The 18,751-nt window shown below is 35.8% G+C and overlaps 1 protein-coding gene across 1 annotated transcript in view; it reads right to left on the reverse strand.

Moving 5' to 3' along the window:
- The window catches only part of TENM2 (teneurin transmembrane protein 2), a 640,368-nt gene that overhangs the window by 364,511 nt on the left and 257,106 nt on the right, over nucleotides 1-18,751 (reverse strand). The window lies entirely within an intron of this gene.

An 18,751-nucleotide genomic window follows, 5' to 3' on the forward strand; every position in this document is an offset into this window, starting at 1 on the left:
ACCCAAACAAACCAGAGGATTACATTCAGTTGAACAAAATCTATCACATATGAAGTACAGTAATAATAAGCAGGAAAAGCCTGACCCACCCAGTGAAAGTGGAGCTCTGCCAGAAATACGTTTCTTGGCAAGGCTCTGTGCCCACTAATTAGAGACCGAACCATTTGGGGAAAGTTACTCTGTGTCCTCAGGAATTGATACAGAGCTGTCCAAATCCACCTACCTCTCCAAAAGTGAAATTGTGTTGTTACACATATTGGCACAGAATAGGATCAGGCAATAGTGTCCAACGCGAATCAGAAGGATTACAGATGAACTGGGGGATAAAGGGTGGGTGTATGTACATACAAACACCTTTGTATTCCCCCCAGAAAGGCAATATTTTTCTTCATTAGCTGACTGTGCTGGAGAGCGTGCAAAGCTGCCAAACCTTTGCTTCCACAGTAGCGCCGCTGTTCCATAGCTCCAATATGAAGATCACTGAAGGAAGTAGTCATCTATCCCCTGAATACAGCTATTTTTATTGACACATACAGAAAAGGAAACCAGTAAATATCCATGTACCCATTTGACACGGAACACAAATGTCCTGTTTAATCCCAAATCTTTCAAATCTCTTTTCTTCACAATCTACCTCACAGTATCAATATAGAACTGCAGGGAGGAGACACACAAGAGTTATCTCGAAGAGTGGTCCCAGCAATGACTTGCGCAAACATGTCTCTATGTTCCCTGCTTCACACGCTCAAAAAGGAATTTCCTTCTAGAGAGTCAGTGTGCACCACTCCTGTTAGGATCACCTAAAGTTTTTAAACTAACTACTATGAAAAGCACTATGCACGCTGATCCCATTTTGAAGTAACCACATGTATACGTTTCTAAAGTCACCAGGGCAGTGGGAGCTCTGCTTCAGCAAGCCTTAAAATCTGGCCTGATAAGGAAGTTGGTTTTTAACATACAAAATAGGCTGAAATCTCTTTTAACACTTAGTAAGCATAATGGGGGTCTTTCAGATGTGATATGATTAAACGGTACACTGAAGGACAATCCCACCTTCTTTTTCTACTTTGCAACTTAACAAACAGTTTTCATGTATTATGAAAGAAGTATTTAAAAACGCCCCCATCCCCAAATCACAAGCAGTATTAACAGATAACTTATGACAGATAACAATGAGCAAACACATATGGATAGAGGCAGTTAAAAAGAATTGACACAATCATTTGTATTTTTTGACAAAATATCCAAGAAGTTTAACGCAAAACAATTGAAGTTTCATTTTAAATGCCTATTTGCTTGCCAAAAGCATATTTTACACAAACATTAAAGACAATAGACAGCTTTGCAAAAATAGCTACTATGGCTGAAGGGCTGAATTTGACCTGAAATAACAGGTTGAAATCATGCAAGTACAAAGATTTCATAACTTTTTTTTTTTTTTTTTTAAACCCAAACATATTAGCATAGCAGGTGTCTCACTATCCTTCCTGTCAGCGTGCTTTACACTGCCTTTGTGCACTGACTGGTATGCTTGAAAAGGTCATAAAAGAGAAAGGACAAAAAAAAAAAAAAAAAGCGGAGGTAATATCTGAGAATATCATAAAACAACCCGAAGTGCTGACTCATGCTGTAACCATACAAAGCTGAAAACTAGGCCACTGCAGAGAAAATGATGGGAAGTCTGAAAAATTCACTGCCTTCAGTAATATGTAAGATTTGTATTTGATAAAACAGCATACAAAGGAGGAGTCCAACTTCCAAGCAATAGCCTTAGCTGGAAAATCTTCTGGAATGTATTCCTGTCCTGAATTCCTCGTGCAGACGACAGACAAGAGGAGCAGGGCGGCAGCCCTCTTGCCAGCCACCCTCCAACAAAGGGGAGCGTTGTTTCTCTGCAGGCAGCCACAGCTGCTCCCCGGCGCTCCTGTGGGGAAAATTTCTGAAGATCTCAGTTCAGAGACCCTGAACGCTGACGGTACACTGGAGATACTACCTGCCCCCCCCCGACTCTCAGTGTCTTTTTGCTGACTATTATTCTGTACTAATCAAGTAAAGCAGACTAATAACTTTCCTATTCAGACATAATTCATTATCCTTATTTACCCAAGCTGGCAAAATTTAGAAAGATTATTCCTTCCAGCCTTTTTAATTACCAAAATTCTACTTGCTTTAAAATACCATAGTTTCCCTTGAGTATTCAGCAGAGCTGAAGATCACCATGGCAATAAGAAAATGGTGCCAATGTTATCTTGGCACTGACTGTCTACAGATCTCAGGAGACTCAGCACAGGAGAAAATTGAGCTCACGTAAAAGCAGGAACTCAGTCTCTCTAATGATTTTAATATACCTTTTATTTTTGCTAATTTGATGTTAAAGAAGTTGAATTAAAAAAACCTTAGAAGCATACACTTTCCTAAATAGACAAACAAAATACCTAATGAGTTTACTATTTCAAGGTGAAATCCACTTTACTTACACAAAAAAAGCAAGGTCCTACAGTTAGTAGCTGCGTACGTGTGAAAGTGTTGCCAAAGCATTGGAGGAAAGAAAAACAACCCACATGAAAACAAAGTTTGAGAAAAAAATTCTGGAGTTCTTCAGATCCCTTTAGATCTTAGATTCCGGCATGCGATGAAGCTTTTCTCTACAACCACAACATGCAGAAACCTGTAGTTCTGCTGCCCGGCATAACAATGCCCATGTTTGGGGTTGGTTTGTTTGTTTTTTCCTTCTTTTTTTCCCCTTCCCTGAACTGCGTCAGGGAGACAAGGGATACCTTTTATCTGCATTGTATCAGTAATCTAATACACAACACAATCACACAAAAACTGGTAGCAATACAAATGAAATGTACTGCAGTAACTGCAGTACTGCTCTGAACTTTTAAACTAGCCTTTCTGTAAAAAGCCAATGCAGCACGGGAGTATCTTGTGAAGGCCAAGTACCGTACAGACAACAGTGACAACATATACCAGAAGAAACTACTACTAAGCCATGCAGGTCAAGACATAAACAAAGAGCACCTTCCCTTCAAATTTACTGTAGTGCCAGTACAACTGCAGGTTTTCTTTTTTACATTATCAAACCAGCCACTGATACATTATGTTCTTTTGTAGTCAGCAAACAGGACAGAGGGGGAAAATAGACTATATATCATCCCAATGCCTATACACACAAAAAGACAAACTAACTCTGTACTAGTTGAAAGATGCATTCGAAATTCCAATGAAGAATGAAAATGCTACATTGCAAACACCAAAAGAGGGATTTAACTCCATATAGTGCTGAGTGGGATAATCACTCTGAATTAGCAGACTTCAATGTGAAAAGAAAATGCCAGTTCCCTCAATTCTCACTTTATAAATCTGGTTTCTAATTTGTATGTACCACTCTCTCCATATACACACAGAAAAATTTTGTAAGTGGTTAATATAAACTTGTGCTGACATTTTTGTTAAGGAAGTAAATGGAACATATTAGAATATTGTTTTACAATGATGTATTAGTTGCAGCAGTACTTCTGCTTAAGATATATTTCATGGGAGCAAGGAGAAAGATTATACTGGGTGGCAGGGGAACCAACAGTGACTCTTCCACTTCCTGCATTCTGATGGTCAGAACATTGGCATCAAGCGTATAAAAGCCATATGCAATGCCTGGCTTTTAAAGAGCCAGAAGTGTCTAGGATATTCAGTTTGAATCAGATACCTCCTTCAATCAGTGACACTTGCGTCTCTCATAAATGCCAGAGCTACCAGGGTACAAGTTCATTCACAAATTAAACTGAACGTTTTAATTAAAAAGCAGACATTCTGATGCAGATAGGCTTTTTGTTAATGTAGACGAAAGGTTCTTCTTTCATCAGAAGGCAGGGAAGAAATAAATATTAAAAAACTCTACGTGTGCCACCACACAAAATTATTGATACCTGGATAGCTCTAGTTTAACACACAGGTATTGCAAACACATTGTACAAAAACTGCAGTTTAGTACAGGTTTGAAATACAATGCCAAGATTGCATAGAAAGCATTTCTACTTTGCAAAAAGGATATTGCATTTCACAACATTAAATGAATTCAGATCATCATGAGTAATACCAATTCCACTAGTGAGGTCAAAAAAAGGCTCACTGCTTACGCAAGCTCATGTGAACGCTTTAGCAAGAAATGTAACAAGTTACACTTGGAATAAATATGGCTGGTAAAGGCAACAATCCTAAAGTTCCTGTAACGAAAAACGTGATATCCTGTTGAAAATTACTGGAGTTTGACATGGAAAAACATGAACAGAGACTGTTGTCCTTTGCCATGCCAGCCTTAATTATCTAAAAGGTCCAATCACACTGTTCAGCTAACTTGAAATCAGGAGGACTACGATTTGCACATCACTGTGAAAGGATGCTTAGCTGGTCACCAACACACAAAAAAATCTCAAGAATTAATCACCACTTCTTATTTAATAATAAAATTATAGATAGACAGATTATTTTCCGCCCTCAAAACGTATGCATTTCAAATAAACATCCTTGGAAGAAGATCTCTCTCAAACTTTTCAGGATGGACTCTTCAACCGATCAATTTGGAACTGCAGCTCCTGCTGTTTAAAACAATGCCGGGTGGGAGGTAGGAGGAGAATGACACCTTTCAAACTGCCAGGCCTCCTGGCATTGCTTAGCAGACGTTTTCTGAAAAATAACAGAAATATCTGCTGGATTGCGGTTAGAACAAAGCTAATCCTGACTCAATTAGCTTCTTGGCTTGTCCCCCATGTGGTATGCCAGTATCAGAAAACTGCAAGAAAGAATTAATTAATTTACAGTTATTTTTAGATATTAGGCGCAACCTTTCAGGTTACTTGCCTTTCCATAACAAGGCTCTATCCTTCCCAAATTAGTTTTTCTAAGGAAGTTATTTCAGATGTGACCAAGACAAAACCTGTGATCCAAACAAGAACAGATCATCTTGCTTGGCTTAAATGTCCTATGCAGGTAAATTACTCAACCAAGTACACACAAAAGGGCATAATCTAGCTCTTTAAACATAAATGGATGCTGCAGGTTATAGTGCTCTGTGTGTAGCATTCATGCATTTTAGTTCTCGATTCTTCATTCAAACCTGCACAACTGAAACCATACTGGGAAAGACATTTTTTGCCATTTGAAATAAAGAACTGTTTTGTAACAGAAGCATACAGAAAAATAATGTTAGCTGTAGAAAGCTCCTTCTGGCAGTCAAAATTTATTCTGGTTTGAAAGGACTAGACTACTTTTTTAGACTTCAGTCTTCCTTTTGAGCTGAATTCAAGTAAAATAAAAGTGTTACTGAGTCCAGAGAGAATCAAATTCCAATTCAAAAGAACAATTACTAAGTAGAATTAATGATCTTCAATAGTCAGATACACTATTTTACTTTACTACATTATAGAAACTAGATTGCAACCTTTCTCCTAAGTTATTAGCCCAGGGTTTAACAACTGACCACTAAACGTGCTTCAAAGTTATTTCACTCATGACTATGCAACTCTTTACCTCTATGTTTAGCTACTTCCACATTCCCTGAGTGTTTCCCCTAAGCACTGCATTTTTGTTTTACAGATTAAAATGAAAATACTGCATGCTTTATTAGGTTCAGCTCTCTTATAATTACATTTGGGCTAAGAGACCAATGTTGTTTGTCAATGTAAAATGCAGCTCTTTCGCACAAACGTTTTATTTGCTTGTTTCCCCCTCCACCTCTCTGGCATATGTCAAATGTTTAAACAATATGATCTTGATGGCAGATTAATATTAGTACTTAATGTACAACGTCAGCTTTCGAATGCAAAAAGCAAACTGAGAAAATGTAATTGTTTTAAAGCTTTTTAAAAATTAGTTTAATCACAATGTATTTAAATGAAAATAAAACTCACATTTGAAAAAACCAACAAAACTCAAAAAACATAAATCCATGCCAGCACTTTATAGTACATTCTAAAACAGCAGTTTAGAAGCATATAAACAAAAATATAGTAGTGTAGGTTTGAAACAAAAAAGTTGTAATGAAAAGCCTCCTGTAAAAAAGGCCTTCTGCTAGCTACATTCCTAACAAGCTGTAGCACTACAAAACATAATCCAGTATGAAATAAGGGTTTCAAATTAAAACTTGGTTGTATTATAGGAAGTAATCAAACTGTATGAGTCTACTGATACATCACAAGTGAGCATAGTGGCTGAACCACACTGTTAGATACACAAAATAGCATTAACGAAATGGAGTAAGGCTAAAGGGCCCAAAGATAACAGCAGTTAAATACTTCATGTATTTACTGGTCATTACATCCCTGAAAAAAATTTAGTCTTCAAACGGTCATGTTTCACTCCACTTACTCTCTTGTGCACGCGCCACGCTTTGCACCTGCACAATGCAGAATCAAACCCTCCTTACTCTTGTGATGGTCATCACGCAGATCTCCTTCGTTCACACAAAAGTCTGAGCAAAAGTCCTGTAACATTGCCCTTCGTTACAATTTTGTGATTAAAATGAATTTTTTTTGTAACACCTGTATTGCCAAACCTTGTTTATTGACCTCCATCATTTGCATACTTGAGAGTATAAAAATTACTTCGGAATTGTACCAGTACTGCTACTTACTGAATTTTTGTTTTACTAAGTATGTTGTGAAAGAATGTAGCAAAATTCTGAAATTAATACAAAATTCAAATAAAGAAATGTAATATATACTCCCTCATTCTATTATTACCATCTAGGTCCTACTGATTAAAACAAAGATTCATTCTGAGATTTAGTAGGACAAAGTAGTTTTCTAAAGTAAGCACATTTCTGTTAGTAGCCTCTTATTTCAAATTGCTCATAAGCAAGAAGAAAACCCTTAAAATATTCAGATACTACATCTGTATGTAAGTAGGTCATAAATAGATTATTAACTCAACAATGCATGGATCATGCCTTCCCACATATTTGTTCAGCACTTAACAGAACTAGACTTTGACCAACTGAGACACACAGACTCTACCCAATGCAAATCAAGAAGAGGATGGTTTCAGCACGGAAAATAGTTTGCCGACAAATCCGTTGATTTGGTTCCAGCTACAACACTGACCTACTTGTATAACATACTGTAAGGCATTTAAATTTCACTACTTCTTGTAAAAGAGAAGACAACCTATCTATTCCACAATGAAGAAAATGGGTTCCTGGTTCCTGGTTTTACTTTAAGTGAGCAGATTATCTAGGTGCAGTTCTTACAGCATGTGAATTCAGGCTTTCTCTTTCCGACATTCATAGGAAGGATGAGCAATTGTGATATTCCATTTTGGGAAGCAATGAATGCAGAAAGACAAGGAGCTATCCAATCCCTTTTCTCCAAGACCCACTATTACCAGTGACAGAAAACAGATCTAAGTGCCTGTCCACATGTGAGCAAGCATGCATGTGTAACATCTGCAAGGCCCCACAAACTTAACCGAGGGAATACTGCAAAGATAAATTAATTAATATTTATAGAGCACTCAATCTCAAGTGCTTCTGTAAAGATCTCTCTCTTTTGCTTTCTTGGGTTCTGTTATCAAACATGCAGGAGGCATAAATAAATACAGGTAGGATGTAAAAAGCTACTCACATGACTATTACTGATCGCGCTTTAAGAAAAAGTAGTCCTTTTCTATCAAATCCTTCTCTCGCCCTTCTTACTACTTGCACGCAAGATCCTAGCTATTCATAATAAAGCGAACCATTGTATTTATAGGCAACATTATGGTAGAACCAAACACAAACATTGAAGAAACCAAAGAAAAACCAGTTATGAAGACTCCAATCCTTATGAGTATTTTCTGATTTCTTAAATAAATAAATGAATAAATAATGGTAAAGTAACCACCTTGAATAATAATCTCATTTGTCTTTATTTAAAAATAAAAGTATTAGCTAGAAGCATTTCATGAATCAAACTAATCCCAACTCAATATGGTATGCACATCAGCTTATCAGATATTATCTGAAAAGTTACACTGACAAGTCCCTCTCAACTTATCTTGGAATATCTGTTTGAAATCTTCCCCTTTTTGATTCTGTTCTGAAATCAGAAGCAAGTTGCCTCTAGCATTTGGAATTTAGCTGTCAAATAAATCTCCATGAAACACTTAAAAAAAAAAAAAAACAACAAAAAACATACCAGGTGCTGAAAAAGTTACTTACTGGCCTCATTCACTACTGAAGGCAGACAGAACCTCTATACATGACTTTTTCTACCCCCACCTAATAACTATTAATGCTTCACATTCCTTTCTATTGTGAACTTTTAAGAAATCATTCCTCTAGTAAGACGTACTATCACTGGAGGTAGTCTATATAGATCAAAATAAGCAAGTATCATTCCATGTACAAAAGTTTCACTCTTACCACTTACACCACTTGTTTTCCTCTTGTTCGCTTTACGTTTTGCTTTACACTTCACACTGTACATTTACGAGGAAAAGAATAAGGTGCTTTCATGTTTTTGGAAACCAATCAGAATACTATGGTATCAATGCAATTAAATAATTAAAAATATAATGAACTTGACTGAAGAGGTATTTCAATATACCTCTTGGCATAATGATAGCAATTGAAAACCCTTCTAGACTGCAGCCTACTTGGCACTTGCTTATTTATCAACTTACTAATTTCTATTCTGTTTACAAAGTGGAGGTAATGAAGAAAAACTCAAGGGTTTTTTGGTGGTTTTTTGAGGGGTGGGGGGTAGTTCTGGTTGAAGCCACTCTCCCTGCATTAAGGAAAAGACTCCCATTGAATGATAAAGGACTCACTGTTACACTATTACAGGAGATGAATTGCATTAACCCCTGCCCTTCCCCATTGTACTCGCTGCCCACTGGAAACAACAACAGAATTACTAAAATCCCACACTCTCTAATGGGATGGTAATAGGATTCAGAGGCCATTAGGGTAAAGGCAATCCATATTTTACAGTTTAATAAGCTCTTGCTGAAGATGCCGGATCCCTCTTCAAAGCCAACAATTACTGATTTAGTATTAACAAATCCACAACAACTGTCAAGACTGCAGAACGCATTCGAGATGAAGTCAGCAGCTTATGGTGACAGACTTTAAAATGTGTGTAGAAAAATGAAACCACTTAAATTGAAGTAATTTGTAATTTTACAGTGATACTGCTTATTACTGTCATTTCAGATTTCTTTACATCCAAATGTCACGGTTACTCAAGTTTGCACATAATTCTCTCAGAGTTCTGTGGTGGTTGTTTTAGAAGGCAAGCACTTTTGTCCTGTCTTCTAAGCATACACCTCTTGTCACAAAGAAATAAAAGTGAACACAGAACTCTAAGAGACCAATTGAGTCATGAAATAAAGTTCTCCACAATCACAGATAATCACACAGACAATTTATTAATATTATGATTACCTATAAGTGGATTGTCTACTAGGCTGTAGATTCAAAAGAACCCATCATTCTCCAATAGCATGTCTTGAAGTGTAGGGTGTAAAATACATACTTACTCTGCCCACTGTTACCTTAACTATTCTTTAAAAACACCGTTTTATATATTTTCGAAAGGTGAATGTGCTGAATATTTTCTTAGGTCCTTTTAAGATAGAATCAATCTTATCTGCATTTTTGCTGTATCCAGTTATTCCCCATTCTCTTGTGTAACTGACTGGGGACGTAAAGAACAGTCCACAGAAGATCCAGTCCACTCCTTACATTCCTGAATCCAAAAATATGCCTCACTTAGATAACCACCATAAGCGCTGCTGGATCTAAACCCCTCCCTTCCACTATTCTTTTGTTTACATTTCTGATGGGGGAAAAAAAAAATCCCAATGAAAATGGATGCACTTTTTAGAAGTGATAATTCTGAGACTCAGTTTGGCCCCCACAAACATTCATACAGTTCTCAGTGACAAGAGCCACTGTATCTAAAAATATGGACCACTGCTGTTATAGTATAATCATTTCATGCCTGAGAGCTCATAATCACATAAACACAACAACAAGTAAGCAAAATAAAATGTACAGACATAAAACTACTAAAACGAAAAGCCTGCAGTCATTTCAAACTGAGGAAACGGATTCTTCACCATTTGTTTTCAATAGCTCTGACAACTTCGCCATATTTTTGAACTTTAATAAATATCCATTTACAGAGGTAATATTTCTCTTTTGCTTATATCAACTTCAGTTGGTCTTCAGTGTTATATAGATAACCTGTGAGATCAGGCTCTTCAGCATTAATTCCAGCACATGAAATAACTCTGTATTAAAGGCCACAATATAAAATTCTGAGGGGCCATACTAGTTTCTTTGTGCTTAAAATAGAAAACAAGCAGGTATTCCTCAAGACAGTGGTTCTCCAGCTATTAATCGCCTAGTAAGTCCCTCTCTCAGAATCCAGGAGGGTGTTCAAGGGAAACTGAGTTTAGCCCAGCTTTCTTTCTAAAAATGTCATCTTTTCCCATACTTCGAGTAGGAACTCACCAGCTTACTAAAAAAAACCTCACCAACTCCCTGAAAAATAGTAAGGAGGCACGAATAGGAACGCCAAATTGGCTGCACGTTTCTCTGCAATGGATTGAAAACATAGGCTTTTCCACAAGTCTCCTGCCTTCTCAGCAACATCCCATCGCAGGACGTCTGTCGCTAGAAACCCAAGCAATGGAGCATCAGAAACAGTTATGTTTAGCTGTGCAAAGGCATTGCACCTAGACCTCTTTCATGCAGACACATTATCCAATCTTCTTTGCTGAGATGATGTTTTCATATATTCAGATATTGCAACTTCACTTACCAGCACCAGGCTGATCTTGAAACTTTTCTGTACTGTTTATGTGGAGAGCCACCAGACTTCAATAAGGACCATGCATATTCACTATTTACCAGAACATATTAATAATGAATGTAAGTCCGTCTTTCACTACCTCCACAGTTTGTGTTAAAAGCATACATTTAATGAAAATTTAGTGTTCTCGCTCCTCCAAAATTAGATACACTGAAGTCGGAGCTCCACTTCCACATCTTCTTTGCTTTGTCACATCTAATGTTTAAAGAAAGTTTTCAGTATACTCAAAGAATAGCGGGGGAAGAAAAACAGAATGATTCCTGCAACAAATAACTCTGTTTAGCTCACTATTAAAAAAAGTTCCACACACAGTTTTGAAAGATGCCTTCCAGAGTACCTAGGGATATCATAGAGATTTTTGAAGCATAGCTTCCAGGCAAACTAACAGAAATAACTAGAAGCCAAGTAAAAATGGAATTGATGACCTAACTAATTCTAGGACAGGAATTGTCCTATCAATATTTTACAATACAAAACATAACTACAACATGAACAGAAGAAAGATATCAAATCCCACACGATAGTCTCTTTGAAGAGAAAAACAGAGAGCATACAAACCAGTAATTTCTAAGGACCTGTATATACGGATAAATTTAACAGCCTAACTACATTGTTTATACAACAATATATATGTGTCACTGGAACACAGTTTGACTCTAGAATCAGATTTTTTTTCGAGTTTAGGTAGTGCGGTTAGGCAGCAACTGCAAGCATCTTCAAAGATACTAAAAGCCATGTGTAACCATAGTGCTGTAGAGAGCGTGCTAAAGCTACATTAGTAATTTTCCCATGCAAGCATGCCTTAAAAGGACCTATGTTGCAGCACAATCATTTATCAAATTGAACAATAATTTGTGTGCTATGGATACGTACTACCCAGCTCCACTTTTTAAGAACTATTGTGTTTTCTTTTTGGACGAAATGTGAAAAACATTTGATCAGTGGTTGGTGAATTAACGTTTGGTGAGTTTGAGTGAGTTTGAAAAGTGTTTTGTTTTCTTTTCAGATGTTTATTACAAAGATGAGGAAAAATATGATGTTAGTAAAAACAAAGAAATAAAACCCCACAATCTAGACGGTACTGAAACCAAACACACCCAGCAGGTGCCATCATGGAATCACCTCTATGAATCAACACATAACTGAATTGTTGCTAGCAGAATGCCATCAGATCAATAAAGCTTATTATTTCTGTGTTCACTACAGTGGACTTAGTTTCCAGTATCTTTTTGGTCTGATACTGACTAAAGAAATCAGTTCCATAATATAATGAACCAGTTTATCATTCTCCTCCAGAAAGGATGGAAACATAAAACAATGTACTCACACGTGTTCCAGAATCAGTAAACCTATTAAAACAACTACTTTTTCATTCAGCTACCTCACATATTTCTATTGTTCAGAACAGTCTAAGTTCATTTTTTTCAATATATAATTCAAAATTCTGCACCCAAACCACAATAATTGTGAATCAAACAAATAAAGAATAAATTAAACCCCCCACACACCCTGCTTGCCTGCTCTAATGCAGATCTCCTTGAAAGGACCATATCAGTGTTAACTCACACTTCATCTATAACACCCTTTCCTACCTTTCTCAACTATTCTTTAGCACAGAATTACAGTTGTTTTAAACTGTGATGTTGGATCTATAAAATACCACTAGAAACACAAAACTCCTTTTCACTTGCAGCATAAATTAGAATTCGAATCAACTGCTTCAGAGATAAAAGCTCTACATCTGCTTAGTTTACCAGAAAACAAAAAAACCCCAAAATCAAGTCATGGAATATTAAAAAAACCCAAACTTGCAGCTTGTAATAAGAAACTACCAAAATAATTTTTAAAAAGAAAATAGAACCTTCAACCATAAGTGATCAGTTCATTCAGAAGATTTCATCTTAAAAGGTGGTGAACAAGGATAAAACAATTAATTTGTTAAGGCTGGCCAAGGCTTAGTGGGTAAACATGAAAAGAAAATGTGTTGCCTGCACTGTAGTCCTGATTTGCTTAGCATTCAACATATGCTGTCTCAAAAGACCATTTTAATTTTTATTTCAGTCATTCTAAAAGATCCTCTCAAAAAAGGTAGTAAGGAGTTGCAATATAATGAACTATAATACAATAATCATGGTTTGGATTTCTGTCAAGTTTCTTAGAACGTAAACGAGCATTTATCAGGAATTTGCCCAAAACAAATAATTTACACTCATTTCCGCAACAAGACAGACATGATTCTCTTTCATTCAGCTCTTTGTTAACTCTGATTAATTACTTCACTTCCAAATTTCATTAGAAACATATTCATCTTTTCAAGGTAGCAACAACTGATATGCTGCATCTCGAAGTCTCATATTAGGAAACTGAACATCTGCCCATTCCTTACATTCTACTGACCTCTAGAGACTGTATGTATATATGTATAGCACACATACATTATGTACTTGCATGTACACATACTAGAGCAATGTCACAATAGATTGACTTTAGAGAAATCTGTATGCAGCATTTGATGTTACAGTTTTTTACTCTAATCACAAATTGTTCTTAGAAACATTTTCTTTCCTGTGCTTTCTAGACATGAAGAATCTCTTGCTACTTTTTTCCCTTTCCTCTGTGTCCTTCCAACCCAAACACACCACAGCCTTCTTTATCTGTTACGTACAGAATTAAGCTACAAGTATGAATATCAGTATAAATATTGAGATAACCCAGGTTTCATTTAAGCAAGAATACCTGCCAGGGAGGGAGTGCCACAAAACCAGAAGCTCCTAATTATTGAAAAATAGGCATTATTGCATGTATGGAGAGAAGACAAGTCTCTCGCAAGTCAGTATCGACACTTCTTCTGCCCACCAAACGATAACATCTTGCAGCAGCTTCCTCGTCTCCATTTTGCTGCCAGGGAAAAAAATGTACAAAAGCCTGTGTTGGGTTTGACATTTAGACCAAACAGAAAGGGCTGAAGGAGTTGAATTTGTCAAGTAAAACCTATTCAAAATAGACATTAATCCAATAATAAAGAGAAATGAGGGGAACAGAAAAGACTATGTTCCTCCATAACAATGTTAGCATAATTGACATTGTTACGAGCCATTACTTGGTAATGCTGTGTGCTCAAGTATAACAAAAAACATTACCACAAATATATACAAAATTAACATGTGAAATTTTAAAGGCACATTTTCCAACTGAAAATACTTTGTATTAAGTTTCATATCAAAATGCCCAGAAAATATACAAGGGGTTTCCCAATACTGCTAATATTTTATAGAGAAGGACCACTCATAAGATACTTTCACATGACTTTATCCTCTGGAATCGCAGAGACAAAGATAAGTTTAGGAGAATGATCTGAAAAAAATGTCCTACTTCAAAAAGCTTTAGCTATAAAGCTTTTTAGCTATTTTTTTCTTTTTTTCTACTTTAGGAGGTGAGGGGGCATAAAGCTTTTTAATGCAACATTTTACACTGTTATAATCATATTGCACATGATAACAAAACACAAATTTTATTTTATTTCGGATCAGCTATGAGCTACAAGTTGAATTTTATTAAATCAATGTAAGCTATAGACAGCAACTGAACTCTGTATCTCTCAAAAATTGCATGCATAGAGTAAGAACTGCGTTAGCTAAATGTATTTTACACAATACAGCTAAAAGAGAACTTACATCCACTACTTCAAGTTACTCAGGAGTTACTTCAGCATAAATGAGGAAAATATATACATCCATGTCTTCTCCTTTAGAAGTAACACCCTTAAGATAACTTCATTGCCAAATCCTGTTTCTATTTCTTTTAATTATTTTTATTCACCTTATATCAAATTTTAATGAAACTATCACAGTGATGGAACAAATTATATAGATGCGTTTGAAACAACCTTCCAAAATAAGTCATTAAATTACTATTATCTGCAGTCCATTTTCTTATGTACACATCACGGCTTTATATTTCAATAACTTACTGCAAACTCCTAGACATCCATTCCTCCTGTATTCCAATAATGTGAGACTAGGTATGTATTTTTAAATTTGAAATGGGCTTAAATTAAAATACATAGATTCAGATTTGTGTGTTTGTTTATACATACATAAGCATCCATAGACGAACCTAGAAATACAATATCACTGCTACTGAGAAATGTGGCGCTAGACTAAATTGTGGCCAGAATTATTTACCCTATTCAGCTATTCTGAGCTTTTCATAGTGCACTTATAAATAGAATTCCACTATACAAGTATGCTTGCTTTTCTCTTCATGACTTTGAGAACTGAGAAATACAAAGATAAAAGTTTATTCCTTAGGGCTATATTGTGTCATAAACGTTTAAACTGAATTTGCCAATGTTTTCAACAGGGAATTCTCTTTAGAAACTGATGACATATTACGATCTTTTAAACTAAATTACGTACCATTTCATTGAACTGACAAGTCTGAAAGTAAACTGAAGTAGGGAAGGTACAAGAACATAGTTCTGGTAATATTCTCTCACTGGTAACAGTCAGGCTTATTTTTGTGAATGACACAGAACTGCAGAAATGTAAAAGTGCGCATGAACTTTTGGCCATGCCCAGCTGAGATGCACAATGTTCAATACCAATCGCTAATTGTCTCTAAAGCCCTAGGAACTTCTAAGTTTGAGCAAAAAAGCCCACAAAAAACTACACGACTATTCAATAAATATACATAGCATTGACATTTCCTAAACCATACTCATGAAACACAGGAAGATTTCACTTCTTCCACATATAAAGTATGCAAATAGTTTTCTGAAGGTTAAGGAATTACCTTAGTATTTACACAGTTGTGTGCATGCACAAATTCAATAATAAATTAAAAGAAGCAGAACATTAAGGAAAACCCCTACTGGCAATAGCAAATCTGTATGGGAAAAAATGATCAGCCTAAAGCTTGTCAGATTAAAGAAATTTTGGTGCACACATCTGCAAAACCCCATGAAAATACTAAAACCAAACTACAATAAATAATCTACAACGCAAATGACATGGGAGGTGACTGTAGAGATCTGCCACGTTTTTCTATCTGCATTTTTTTCCAATTATAAGCAGAAGCTGAAATTTTTTTACACAGTAAGTAGCAAACTAAATAAAGCCATGCTGCTATGTATTATAAAATTCAGTGAAACATAGTAATTTTAATTCTGAAAACTGAAATCTCTTCTCTAAAAGGTCTTCAACTAATTCTTATTTTTCCTTTTTTATTTAAGCTACAAACAGGTACAAACCAGCTGAATGCAGAGAGATCACATTTTTGTTATGACTAGCCTAAGTTTTGCATGTTTATCCTACTTTACATGAAAAGCTAGGATTAAAAAAACAACACAACACACATTACCGTTTTGAATTTGAAATCAGTTACGGTTGATGATCACCTCCAAAAATAAATATTCCCACAGATAGAGGTCAGTGGTTGCCTGAAATTGCATCAGTTAGCGCCTGTATACTAGAATCCTCCACTCCTTTGGGACTGCTTTATCATTTTATCAGATTAATTAATAAAACAGTAGTTTTAGCATAGGACATCACAGTTTTCTATCCACGTATTTGCCATTAGTTACTCTACAATTTATTGATCTCATCACAGGATTTCTCTCAGAATTTAAGCACATAAGAAGATGGTAACTCACAATTGTTCATAGCTAAAAAATAATAATGTACAAATTAAAAAATAACGTACAAATTAAGAAAGAGGCTGGTTTTTGGCTTTTAATTATGTTATGTGTTGATCTGGTAAGCTCTTACTGTTCTCAAAGGAAAGCAACTTCACCGCATTGGATTTCTAATTTTGAGGTTGCATGCATTTCATTTCTTAATTTATTAATTAAACATTTGTATTTTGTGAATATGTGTATTTTTACACATTGTATTTTTAAAATGTGAATTAAAAAAAAAATAAATCAAACTTTTAGGGGTACTCTTTCAGCCCTTCCTCTGAGAAAACATGCATGTGAAACAATGTTGATACTAGCGATAAAATGTTAGAAGTGGCAAATAAAAACTAAAAACCTTAAAAAAAGACAGTTGTCTCTACATGTGCTTCATTTCAGCACATGTACCTCTTCAGACTTTCAAACTGAATAGAACCTAGGATGATGATGTAAAAAATTACTGATCTCATATTATTAAACTACCAACAGCCTGTATAACCATTCGCCTTGAGATTTTTCTTTGGCTTTTGTAATCACACTGCATTTCTTTTCCTCTATGAAGTAATCTTTACTTTGCTCTCCAGCAACATCTACTGGAACATCAGTAAAATGCTGCTATTTCTATTAATCACCCATTTAACATCTAGTAGGGCAGAGTTAGTAAATGCCAAAAGGAGAGACAAACGATCTGCAATTCAGATCCTGCATTCTGGGCTCAAACAGATCAAGTTAGCTCGTTTTCAACCTTCTAGTTTTCTGCCATTTCATAAGGAACAAAGTCTTTATGACTAAGTCATATCAAAAGTCATCTACCATTTACTCTTAGACGCACTTTATTCAAATCACAAAATACCATTTAAAATATCACGTTACATTCAGGACTTCCATTTTGTCAAACAAGTTACTCATAATTTCAGTTTCATCCAACATGCGCTTAAACAGATCTGAAGCATAAAAAGAGCTTGGAAGAACGTATAGAAACATTTTGAAAGGTGAGAGAGAGGTGTAATAGCAATTCCAATGCCAAATAATAAACAATAACAAGTTCAGCAAAACTATAGTTAAAAAGTAAAAATGTCCACTACAAATCAGTGAAATATTTACAAGTTCTTTTGTCTGATTTTAAGCCCTCAGAAAAAAAATCTGTCCCTTCATATGAGGATGAATGTGTATGATTAACTACCACTGAAGATAAAGTAGCAACGCATGAAGTCCCTCCACACTGATGGGAGACTAGGCTTCCCTGGGGGCTTGATCCCACTCAGCTGTGTGGTGGCTTGTCACTGCCTATCTTGTAAAATCAGCTACTGCAAATGTACACAGAAAGCACCGCCACGGAATTTTGCAAGGTGCATAGCACTGCGCATTCGTACGTCTGCATGCAGGATTGAGTCGTTAGGGTAAACTTGCATCAAGACAAAAGTTCTCAGTAAACATATTAATTTCTATCTGCAGTATGCTCATTTGTAGGTCTGCAACACTAAAACCTACCTATCAAACAAGGTTTACTCTATGACAGCTTATAAAGTTAGCTTTCCATAGCTCTGCTTTCAGAGCCAGTTAATTAGCATTCTACTTTTACAAATAACTCTGATCATTGCAATATTATTTGCTTTCGTTTAAATCCCTAATAATGGTCTAACTACCCCTTCCTTCTCTTTAGAGCCTTAGTTTGCTCATACAGAGTGCAACTGTAAAATATAAGTGCAGAAATGTAGGGAGAGAAAAAAAGGCACCAAAGCCAACGAAGACCAGAAACAGAAGTCCCAATAGCTAAATATTCCAGCTGTGAATAAAAAGCACTTATTGGCATGTAACATTTTAAAAGTAATTAAAATTATTTTTGCCTTTGGAATCCCTATAGAGCCTCAGTGTATTTTTATAGAGAATAAAAGGGCATGCTTTCCAAAACCACAAACACTTTAAGCTATATAATTTTATATTATCACAAGACTTAAGTTCATAGGCTTTGCCTGATAAATTAGCTCCTCTCAATAACTGTTAAACAGAAAGCACTTTATTGTAATCCAAGTGTACTTGTCGACAGCACTTTCAGAGTTAACTCCATTTGACAACTGACATAAATCCATTATTCTAATTTGGTGATTGCTTTACTAAACACAGATGCAGTTTATGGGTTTTAGTCACGTATTTCATTCAGGATGCTACTTAATCTCAATTTACAAAACATAAACACGAAATAGGTTTTACAGTATGTCTA

The sequence above is a fragment of the Gymnogyps californianus genome, chromosome 14 (assembly GCF_018139145.2).
Source record: "Gymnogyps californianus isolate 813 chromosome 14, ASM1813914v2, whole genome shotgun sequence".
Classification (NCBI taxonomy): Eukaryota; Metazoa; Chordata; class Aves; order Accipitriformes; family Cathartidae; genus Gymnogyps; species Gymnogyps californianus.